We start from the raw sequence: 12826 nt of genomic DNA, 5'->3' as shown, positions 1-12826 counted from the left end.
CCCCCAATTAATTGCAGAGTGCCCACAGCATTGCTCCCAATCAATTGCAGCGTGCCACAGCATTGGCCCCAATCATTTACAGAGTGCCCACAGCAATGCCCCCAATCAATGCAGAGTGGCACAACATTGCCCCCAATCAAAGCAGAGTGCCGACAGGACAGCGTCATTGGTGGCGACCTTCCCCTTGTCTCTAAGGCCCTTGGCTTGTAGGATGGTGACCTGGACGTGTGTGGGGAACCAAGTCTGTGACTGCTGGGTGAGAGCCATGGCGCCGGTACCGGAGAGAAGTGTGTGAGAGGACTGGGGGGCGGGGGTGCTAATCTAAACTCCGCACACCGGGGGGGCGGGGATACTTCCTGTATCTCCTCCCACCCACAAACAGGTGACTGCCCACTCCAGACATGGCACCTGTCACGTAGCAACGTCACCCGTACTCACTGAGCACGTGATCGAAAAGCCAGCCAGTCCCCAGCGCCGGCCGGCCGCCCGAAGTCTCTGCGTCCCAACGGCTGTCCGTGGGGCACATGCGCAGTATCGCAATCCCACGGACACGGGGACACTGGACGCAGAGACACTTGGATTTTATTATTATAGATTGTTTGATATGATTACTAATTTGGAGAACTAATTTCTTTGTATTCTATTAGCAATTCTTGCATTTCTTTTCTTTTTTTTTTCTTTTTGCATTTTTTTCCTTTTGTTTGCACCTGCACTTTTGCGCACAAAAGTTTTTTCTGTGATATAATCAGTTTACTGTATAATAATTGGCTAATTTTGAACTTATGAATATTATTGTTTATAGGTATACACTACTGCATTGAAGCACTAGCACTTTTAGTTGGCACACACACCAGCACTTTATTCTCAGGTGCTTACAAGCATATATGATTGCACTGAAGCACTAGCACTTACTACCAGTATATCTTTGCATTGGCACTTCTTGTCTCATAATTAATTTTACAACCACCTTATATGTATTTACAATCACCACTTAAAAACTTTTTTTTTTCATTATCAAATCATTTTTTCACAGATTTTGCACCTAATTTATTTTCCTTGCGTGCCACATAGCTTCGCTATGGTTCAGTGGCTGCATTTCTGGTGATTAATTTTGTAATTGATTTTATACACAAGCTTCCTAGGCGCTGGTTTCTTTATTGATTGATTCTAACATAACGAATATGATGAAACAAAATAATTAACGAATAAATACGAAACAAAACACTTTTTTTTTTAATGTGCACATCTTTAGAGATCACTGGAGTAATGGTGTCTATTTCAGTGATTTCCAGCTTCCAGGGGCATTGACCAGGCATGTTATATACTGTACATAGTTATATAGTACATATCCATACCATTCATTTTTCTTTAGGCTGTGTCCTTACTGACACTACGTTCTGCCCCTTGCATTAAACTATGAAATGCCTGAACCTTTACTGCCTACTGAAATTTTGACATTGGACAGCTGAATAAGTAGGGGTAAAATGTAATATCAATTTGGACAGAAGTTGAGGCTCTACATAAAGCTTGGTCCTCCTAAGATCCAAGGGTCCCCACAGGAAACATCAAGACTAAAACTAGTACTTGCAAGAAATTCAGTGTTGTTACTTTAGAAACTTTTCAGGACGCGTTAGTTTTGTTTTACCAACTAGCTACAAACATGGATAAAACCAGTTCTGCAACATTTTTATACTAAACTTATATATTTTGAACCACTATACAATGTTTTGTATTACAACACAGTTTGTGGCTCCTTATTGTACAGTATGTTGTACATAAACAAGCTTTGTTGTTAGCATACATATAATCGCTTGTTGACTATACTGAAAGTATAGATTATTAGGAAATGGAATGTAATCTTTTTCATAAACCCCTAGAAGGAGCACCTATAGTTTTAAAATGTAGATGTACAACTGTTTTTACAGTAAAAGTAGAAGCGATAAACACTGCATTGTAGAAAGTAAGAAAATACATTTAAAATGCATAATAAATTGTGAGCGCTTGGGAGCTGTGAAATAGCAATGTAGTTTCATTTTCATTTATAAGCAAAATTTTACGGTATTTGTTCGTCATGGGCCAAGTGGCTATAATACAATACACCTGAAAGCTATATTCAAAGAAAAATCACATTTAAAGTGTAAAAAAAAGACAAAATTGATTAATCCAGCAATAGCAGCGCTTAGCGTTAAAAAGTTAGAGAATGTCCCCACAGTCCAAAATTTTCCACCAAGTGATTAGCGATAGTATAGCCACTGTGTTGTCTGGAGGTAATCGGGGTGAGCCCATCAAATGTCCCAGGCACCACACCTCGTGAAAACCTCCCCTTCAAATAACAAACTCACCAGATTAAATAGGTTAAACGCCTTGTAATGACACTTAGATAATAACCTGATGTTCCATCAACAGTCAGTGAATTGAAGCTCATAAATGAAAAAAAAAATAGGGCACATAGCGTGATACTGTAAATGTATTTTATTGCCCAAAAATAACACCCTTTAAAATTACACTCACATTCAGTAAATTAATCAAAACTTTGAACATCGTTTGAGTGATCAGCACATTCGGTATGTGCCCGCTGACGAAGACGCGATGACGAAACGCGCTCAGGGTGTGACCATGCGACCTCTCTGAATGACATCAACTATCGGATCTACCTGGGAATCACCCAACTCGAGCTTGCACAGTGAAGGGGGTGAGATACCGAATGTGTCTACCATTCAAGTGATATTTTTAATTTATGAGCTTCAATTTGTTCACTGTGGATGGAACATCGGGTTATCATCTAAGTGTCATTGCAAAGTGTTTAACCTATTAAATCTGGTGAGTTTGTTATCTGAATTTATTGAGGTGTGGTGACTGGGACACTAATCACTTGGTGTAAAGTTTTGGACTGTGGGGGCCTTTCTCTAACTTCTTAACGCTAATCGCTGCTATTGCTGGATTAATCAGTCTTGTATTTTTCAGCATCTGATATGTTATCTTTGCACTTTTAGAGTAGCGGGTATTTCACTGTTTAGAATTCATGTGCACTGGGTTGGTTACATGTGTTTACTGGTTTACCACTTACTGATTCATAGAAACATGATGATGAAATGAAAGCCCAATTACAACCATTGTTTAGCAGGGAAGGCTTACCCCTTACTTCCTGTCCTGTCATTGATACAGGAAGTGATGGGAAGTCCTCCCAAATGTGACAGAAACAGCAGGTCCTAACACTTAGCCCCTCTACTATACCTTTTATGTATGCCCTCAATAGAAAGACTTTCCCTAATCCCCGGTCTCAGTGACAGAGATCCTATACTTTTTATACTTCTTATACGTCACCACCCCCACATTGTAACTGAAAGAATGTTTTCGTTAGAGTTGGGACCGAAATAAATCACATTATTTATTTTACGCATTTATACAAATATTATCTAATTTTGATGCACTTTAGCGAATATTTTACCATTCGTTTTAGCTCTCGTCTGAAACAGCCTAAAAAGTGTATCATTACATACATTAGGCCCAATGTGGATGGAAGCTGTTTAAACTCCTAGTTTATTTTTGAATTGTGGGAAAAGCATGGAGCAACTAAAGGGAACCTATGCAAAGTTGGGATATGTAAATTTATGTGTGATAGCAGAACTATCTCAGACTAATCAGACTATACAAACGAACACACATTTCTAATATATTAGCCCTAACCACTTAAGGATCAAGCCTTTTTCTGACATTTGTTGTTTGCAAGTTAAAATCTAGAAAATGACTTAGAACCCCCAAACATTATATATTTTTAGCAGAGACCCTAAAGAACAAAATGGAGATTGCTGCAATTTTTCATGCCACACTGTATTTCCACAGCGGACTCACAAAACGCATTTTGAATTAATGAAAACAAACAGTAAAGTTAGCCCAATTTTTTTTGTATAATGTGAAAGATGATGTTATGCCGAGTAAATAGATACTTAACATGCCATGCTTTAAAATTGGGCACACCTGTGGAATGGCCAAAAACTACGGTACAAAAAAATATCCATAGGCGACACGTTAAATTTTTTTACAGATTACCTGTTTAGAGGTACAGAGAAGGCGCTAGAATTATTGCTCTCACTCTAATGATTGTGGGGATACCTCACATGTGTGATTTGAACACAGTTTACATATGTGGGCGCGACTTACATATGCTTTCGCTTCTGCGAGCGAGCTTGGAGGGACAGGGCGCTTTAAATTTTTTTTGTTCTTATTTATTTTACTTTTTATTTTTACACTGTCCCTTTAATTTATTTTTTTAGCACTTGTATGCCTATAAACAAGAATGTAAACATCCTTTGCAATAGAAATAAGCAGGTAAGGGCCTCTTTATTGCGAGATCTGGGGTTAAAAAGACCTCAGATCTTACATTTACACTAAAAGCAAAATAAAATGTAATTTTACATTTACCAAATAAAATAAAAATTGGCCCTTTAAGGCCATTATGCGGAAGTGACGTCAGACGTCACTCCGGTCCTCCAAGGGCATAGAGTCGAGTGGGGGGCCATCTTGCCCTTGTGACAGACCTAGCCGGGACAGGGGCTTTTATAGAGGACTCGGAGCAAGCCTATCACCCACTGACTATGGGCCCTGGCTTTTGGGGGGACACTGCTCTTTGTGAGGTGTTTGCCTGGGGGACCCTTGGACTAATGTTACTTTGGATTCAAGTCCATGTCTCACCAAGACACACAGACTCTAGACCTGGGGTCCCTATTCAGGGCCTAGCTGCCTCTCTAAAAATAGTGACTACTTCACACTTGTGAGACTAGCAGATGTTGATGTCATCAGCAAGTCACCTGTCTGGGGTCATTGTAAGTAGGTCTCCTGCTATAGTCTGTTGCCTACTAGTGTGAGGAAGGAGGAGGGTGTGGCACTGTTTGTATTGTTAATTGCTTATTAACACACTTATTGTCTGCTAAGCTTGTCTGTCCCATGGTCAATTGTTAATTGTGTCACCTATTGTTTGCCTGCCATCTTTCTGTGCACTCCACCTAGGCTGGTTTAAGTGCTGAGTCAATTAGCATGTTAACTATATGTCTGTATACAGTTGCGTTTGCATATGATAATGTGATCAGCCTCACCCGGTTGTGTAGTAAAAATTATCTTTGAGTTTTCAAAAAAAGAATTCCAGTTATGCAGCTAAACGAGTACTGTCTAGTTCTTGGTTGCAATATGCGACTATAATACTGTATCTGATATCTATGCTCAGACTGGAGGAAGCGGTAATAGAAGCACTCAAGCGGAGTGTGGGACGGTTCCGTCACAGCCCTCACTCGACTTCCTGCCCATCGATTCAGGGGATTAGATAGTTTCCGCCTTTACTGCCAATACTGGGAAGTGGTGGGAGGGGGGGCCCGCTGCCTAAAAAAGTGATCCCGTGGTAAATCTGCAACCAGGACCACTATTATCGGATGCTGAATTGGCCACACTGTTTAAAAAAATACTGGGGCTACCTGCTGCCTTAACGCCGGTATTTAACGTCAAAGTCCTGACGTATATATACAGTAGGCAGTCCGGAAGTGGCTAAAGAAAGTATATGTTCCACAAACAGATTCCATCTGGATCTGTTGACTAGAACACCAATGTTATGCAAGCCATGGTAGACAACTACAACTCACCATTGCAGTCAAATAACATTATAGAAAGATTATTTTCATCTTTTTAATATAGATTGATGTATTGTGCACTTGCTGTTTTGTCTTACTGAACAATATACAGTATATCACCATAAACAGAGCATGCAAGTAAGTGAGTAGACTGATTGACATGCAAAGGGGTGCATTTCATCTTCATGCATAAGTATTGTTGTCCATCAGAAGTTGATACACAATAAAAATAGAATGAGGCTTAGTCATTCTTCACTCATTTCACACAGGTTGTTACACTTACCCAATGTAAACCACAAATCTTTCTGTTTCTACCCTGGCAAAACAGGAAAGGAGTCGGGAGGAAAAGTAAGGGAATGAGGGAACAATCTGCCAAAACCTCAATAAACAAGCTAAGAGTAAAAAGACACTTTTATTCTTTCAGCACACATAACACTGCTGACTTTATAGGAGCCCTATTTGTTGGGTGCTGCCCTGTTTACAAAGCCTTTCAAGAGAAATGTCAGTCCTCTCTAATGAGGGATGACCCCTCGACCAAACAGTATGTCAGGATCCATTCACAACATCCCCTGCCAGCCCTCTTCCTGTATTTTTACTGCCAAGCTCCAATCTGTGGCTGCTGAGCAAATTCTGTATGGCTTTCTTTGAAGCCAGACCAAGCACGACTTCTTTACTTTTATCATTGAATGTGTGAAAGGGCCTATTCTGTTTGTAGCCACCATACAGTATGTGATCACCAACCTAAACAAAACATTGAATAGTTATTAATATATAGATGAGATATTTCTGTAAAACAGCACCTCTCAAATATTTAAATACCCTCATCACTTTAATGTATAAAGAAAAAACGTTGTTTCTTTTAATAGGAAAATGGTTTAAGCAGGTAAGGGTTAAAAGATAAGGTTTTGGGGGTTTTTTTTTGCTATCTCTGCTCTGTTTAAGACATTTTCCTTCAGCTACTCTCTGGTAAGCACAATGGAAAGTAACAGAACATCTCTGAAGAATCCCCCCATTTGTCTCTAAAACAGATGACCCTTATTTTAGTATTTTGCTTCAATTTCTGTTCTGGTGACAATGAGGGACAAACACAGGTTTGAACCAAACTTTGCTTGTTCAAGAGTTTGTCTGAAATACAGAACTTTCAGCCCATTCAGGCAGGAGCCAAAAAAAATGTGGTGTCCTCTCCAAAATCTAAACCAGATTCTTATCTGAGCATGCAGCCTGGCACACCAAGAAAGGTGGGGGATTAACATATAACCCCCCCCCCTTCCTGAACAATACCAGGCCACATGATGAGAGGGAACCTTACCCAACATGGGGGTCCTTGCCAGGCTGCCATGTTGATGGGAACAAGGGCCTCTTCCCCACAAACCTGGCCTGGTGGTTGTGGGGGTCTGTTGGTAAGGGGGCTTATCAGAATCTGAAAGGCCCCTTTACCAAAAGTCATCCTTTATGTGACTAAGTAAGGGGTACATAATAAAAAAGCGAGTACATAAAAACACACACAGTTCTTGACAAGCCTTTTAAAAAGAAACTCAAAAAGGTCCCACAATGTAAATCCACTGTCAACCACATCGTCATTTGATGCAAATTCATGTCAGTCATGATGAACAATGCCTGCCAAAAGAAAAAAACCATTGACCCCTTACAAGATCCTGTGCAACAACTACTCACCCATGAATGATGACTCTTGCACATGACAGCTAGGCATAAACAAGGACGCGGGTCTCCCGAGTGACATCATCGAACATATATGGTCATGACCACATTTGGTCAATGATGTCACAGGAATCTCAAATTAACATGTGCATCCTCAAAAATTGCTTGGGATAGATTCAGGGCTTATTTTGATTTCCTAAATATGGAATGACTTGAAAATCTGACCTGAAGCATAATGAAACACCTTTCTTAACCACTTCATTATCAGGCCATAGCTGAGATTTGTGATCGATGTATGCCTTGGACACAGCGCATCACAGATTGGAGTAAAGGGCAATCTTTATCATGTGATTGCTGTGTCAAAAAAGTTAACACAGCAAGTCATCGAAGATTGACAGCTCTCCTTTCCTCACACAGAGACTCATCAGTGCCCATCAGTGTCACACAGTGCTCATCAGTGTCACACAGTGCCCATTAGTATCACAAAGTGCCCATCAGTGCTGCATCGTCATTGCCTCCCCATCAGTGCATATCAATGCTGCTTGTCAGTGCCCATCAGTGCTGCTTATCAGTGCTGTCTCATTAGTGGAGCCTCATCAGTGCCCACTAGTGCTGTACCATCAGTGCATATTAATGATGCTTATCAGTGCCCATCAGTGTCGCTTATCAGTGCTGCCTTATCAGTGCCCATCAGTGCAGCCCTATCAGTGTAGCCTCAGTGCTGTGCCTTAGTGCACATCAGTGTGGCCTCATTAGTGCAGATCAGTGCAACCTCATTAGTGCACATCAGTGTAGCCTGATCAGTGTCCATTAAACACCCATTAGAGCACCCTGAACAGCACCCATCAGAGCGGCCTCATTAGTATCCCTCAGTGCAGCCTCATTTTCTCCCATCAGTGCAACCCCATCAGCACCCATCAGTGCAGCCTGATTAGTGTCCAGAGCAAGCAAACAGATGTGCCTATACAGTTAAGCCATTATGTAGAATCTCTTTCCTGATTCCCACAACAGACATCTCAGTAGCAGTTAGGCACATCCAGGCAGCTCATCCTGTACAGGGTATAGCTCACAGTATGGCTTCCGCTCCAGAAACCCGATATGGTGGCATGACATCAGTGTATTGGGCAAATACCTACGCATTTCGTGCACATGCATGTCTTCAGGGGACCAGGCATAACTGTATAGGTGCATCTGTTTGCTCACTCTGGTGTGTGCATTGTGGTGGTGGGATCAGTGCACTTGTGGATACACGTGTGGCTTCTTCATGTGCACTAACAAGCACCTGGAGAGTTATTGATACTGAAAGCATCTTTATTTGGACACTATACTACATAAACTTTATATCTATTTTTTGCACCTTACCATTTGAGCTATAGTTTAACTGTTTACATAATTGTTTACATTATTGCACTATTCTTGGCACTTTAAATATCCCTTTGCACTGTTGTATTCGCATATGAATTTGTTTTTAACCACTTTACCACCGGAGGATTTTGCTGTCTTACGTCCAGGCCACTTTTTGCGATTTCGGCACTGTGCGAATTTAACTGACAATTGCGCGGTCATGCAACGCCGTACCCAAACAAAATTTACGTACTTTTTTTCCCCACAAACAGAGCTTTCTTTTGGTGGTATTTGATCACCTGTGCGATTTTCATTTTTTGATATTAATTTAAAAATGCGACAATTTTGAAAAAATAACAATATTTTTCTACTTTGACAGTTAAAACATATCCAATATATTCAATGTTTGTCATATATTTAGGCAAAAATGTATTTCTTTTGGTGGTATTTGATCACCTGTGAGATTTTTACTTTTTGCGCTATAAACAAAAAAAGAGCGACAATTTTGAAAAAATAACAATATTTTTCACATTTTTTTATATGAAATTCCCCCCCAAAAAATGTAAAAATCTAAATTTTTTTATCATTTTTGGCCAATTTGTTTTCTGCTACATATTTTTGGTAAAAAAAATCGCAATAAGCGTATTTTGATTGGTTTGCGCAAAACGTATTGCGTTTACTAACTAAGGGAAAGATTTCTGTCATTTTTGGTATTTTTTTTTTTTTAACGAGTAATGGCGGCGATCTGCGATTTTTTTGCTGGACTGCGACATTGCGGCGGACAGATCGGACCCTTGACTGACATTTTTGACACTTTTGGGGTACCAGTGACATTACTACAGTAATCAGTGCTATAAATATGCACTGTTACTGTAAAAATGACACTGGCAGGGAAGGGGTTTATTTTTATTGGAGAGGGAGGGGTTAATGTATGCCTGGTGCTTACTAACGTGTGTGGGGGGAGGTGACTGACTGAGTGACACAAGGACAGATCGCAGGTTCAGCTATTCTGAACCCTGCAATCTGACCCTGCCTGTCACTTAGGAGATCCGCCCGCTTTGTTTACACAAGCGGGCGGATTTCCACACTAGATCCCCGACAATCGGGGAAGAGCGGTGGTGATCACCGCCGCTCCTCCCCTGGCCCAGCTCCCGCTGTAACTGGGAATGTCTGGTGACGTAGGTCTACGTCGCCAGACGATAACGAGCCACTTTGCCGCAGTACAGTCAACGTGACTGGTCGGCAAGTGGTTAATGCACATGGTGATACATTTACTTTTTTTTATAGTACTGTTTACGCGCTGCACTCCTTTGTATTATTCTTGTTAACAAGGGAGTTATTGTCATCTCTTAGTGGGAGTGGCTGGATATTACTTAGCGCTCACTGTATTTATTTTTGAGCTTCTATCTTCAGCTTGTACAGTTAAGCTTTGAAAATGAAAGATAGAAGCTTATTGGTTGCTATGGACATCTGCTTCAGATTCTGGCTGCCCCGGTTTTCATAAAATTCCCTCATTGCTTTTTTATCTACAAATACTGGAAAAATTATACATTATAAAACATCCTTATATTGTCTAATAATTTTCTCTCAGACAGGGACAGTCTGTTAGCAGTGTTTTAGAGATTGTAGATGGACATTTATCATCAACAAGACCTTTTGTCAAGTTGGAGTACAACTTGTCTTTATAAACAATGTTTTTCCTATTTCTGATCATTTTTCTTCTCAGATCTCTCCACCTGATCTCATTCCACTTTGTATTCATTTTTTAGAATGCCATGTTCTCTCCAGCGGCTAATAATTTTTACCATTGTAGTAATATTCTATTAGTCAAGGGAGCAGGTTTTTGAACTGTCGATTAAGTGTCCTGCTTAATGGGCTTTATCTAGTCCTCCTTTTGGATACAAAGTCCTTGCTGTGTACCATTCAGTAGGAATACATGTACTACTAGCAGTTCCTATATTGTGGTTAACACTGGTATTCATTTTGATGTCATTCATTTTGATTTGTTGATTTAGTTTTAGTCATAGTCTTTTAAATAATATGCCATTTTAGTTTTAGTTGTTTTGTTTTAGTTTTTAGTCGTAATTTAGTCTACTAAAATCTCAAGTACGTTATAGTCGGCTAAAATCTCCAATACAGTTTAGTCAACTAAATCTAATGGGTTTTGTTAACAATTTGCCAATGGCCACTTTCACTACCTTCCTGCCCAGGCCAATTTTTAGCTTTCAGTGCTGTCTCACTTTGGATGACAATTGCACAGTCATGCAACACTGTACCCAAACAAAATGTTTTATCATTTTTTGAAACAGACAGAGCTTTCTTTTGGTGGTTTTTAATCACCACTGGGTTTTTATTTTTTGCTAAACAAATGTAAAAAGACCGAAAATGTTAACAAAAAAAAAAAAAGACTAATTTCTTAGTTTCTGTCATAAAAGGTTGTAAATAAGTAAGTTTTCTCCTTCATTGATGTGCGCTGATGAGGCTCCACTAATGGGCACTGATAAGGTGCACTGATGAGGTGGCACCGATGGGTACTGATGAGGCGAAACTGATGGGCACTGATAGTGTGCACTGATGGGCACTGATGAGTACTGATGAGGCGGCTCTGATGAGGCTGCACTGATATGCAACACTGATGGGCACTGATAGGTGACATTAAAGGGGACAGATAGGTGGCAATGACAGGCAGTACTGATAGGCAGCACTGATAAGCACTGACAGGCATCACTGATGGGCACTGATTGGCAGCACTGGTGAGCACTGAGGGCACTGATTGGCAGCACTGGTGAGCATTGATTGGCAGCACTAGTGAGCACTGTTGGGGCTGCACTGATAATCAGGACACTACTGATCAGTGCCCTGATTATCAGTGTAGCTGTCCTGTGTGGATTTTCCAGTTATCGGCTCTCCTCTCTTCTTACGGGCTTGTCAGCTTGAGGAGAGGATTGCCTATAACTGGCAAATCCTGTTTACATTGTAAACAGCTGTGACTGGAAACAGCTGATCATGTGCTTATGAGTAACCATGATTGGCTCTTTACCCTGATCACAGATCACTACCAATGCACGCTGCAGGGCACACAGGGAGCACACATGCAGCGTAAGCATGGGAGGATATGATATGATGGCCTCCCAGCAAAGTGCAACCACGCTGTAGCCGTCATTTGGCTACAGTACAGTCGTGAACAGGTTAAACTGTAATGCATTATTTAGGCCTTCCACTACAATTGCCAAACTCATTATATACTCCTGTAGTAAAAATCTAATGTTATTATTTATGGTATCAAGGTTTGAACATGCACTACATACACTGATTTAGCGGCTGTAATAAATAGCATCTTTATACAGTAAATAAAACCAAGTTTCATGAACAAATAAAAAGAGAACAAAGAGAAGTGCAACTTTAAAATATTAAAAAAACAAAAACTGTAAACTCTATTGGCTGTAAAGTCATTGCACATATTACCTGAATATAAAAAAAAAGGAAAGCCTTTTTCCTTAAGTGAATGTAAAGGTTTGTTTCTTTTTTTTTAAAATAAAATGTTATACTTACCTGCTCTGTGCAAGGGGTTTGCACAGAGAAGCCCCGATCCTCCTTTTCTGGGGTGCCCTGGTGTCACTTCTGACTCCTCCTCTTCATCGGGTGCCCCCACAGAGAGCAGCTTTCCATGAGGGCACCCGTGCAGGCACGCTCACGAGTCCCACTGCTGCATCCATTGACACAGACAGAAGGACTAGCCCCCCCCCCATGTGACTGGATTTGATTGACAGTCAATGGCTCCCGCTGCTATCAATCTATCCAATCAGGACCCAAGACACCGGCTGAAGCTGCTGGGCTCATGCTCGTCGCTGGAACGTTCGGATTCAGGTAAGAATGTGGGGGGTCTGGGTGGCAGCTGCAACCAAGAAGGTTTTTCACCTTAATGCATAGAATGCTTTAAGGTGAGAAACCTTAAAACTTTACAACTCCTTTAATTTTTTATTTTTTTTTTCAGCAGCTTAGAAGATGCCCTCTACTTACTTTTATGTGGTAATGCACTAATGCAGTATTCATTTTGGCATCAAATTTTGATTTAGTATTAGGCTCCATTCACACATAGGCTATTTAAATCGCGGGGTGAATTGCCACGATTCTTCCCATGATTCAAAATTGCGGCAAAACACGGGACGCCATTGCAATGCCACTATTTCTCAATGGCACCCTAA

General features: G+C 40.7%; 1 protein-coding gene across 1 annotated transcript in view; it reads right to left on the bottom strand.

The window, feature by feature from the left end:
- Positions 1 to 12826, bottom strand: part of ADGRV1 (adhesion G protein-coupled receptor V1) — a 654157-nt gene that overhangs the window by 546586 nt on the left and 94745 nt on the right. The window lies entirely within an intron of this gene.

This window comes from Pelophylax lessonae (assembly GCF_965119305.1).
Source record: "Pelophylax lessonae genome assembly, chromosome: 1".
NCBI classification, from domain to species: Eukaryota; Metazoa; Chordata; class Amphibia; order Anura; family Ranidae; genus Pelophylax; species Pelophylax lessonae.
This window is presented reverse-complemented; position numbering and strand designations above follow the sequence as displayed.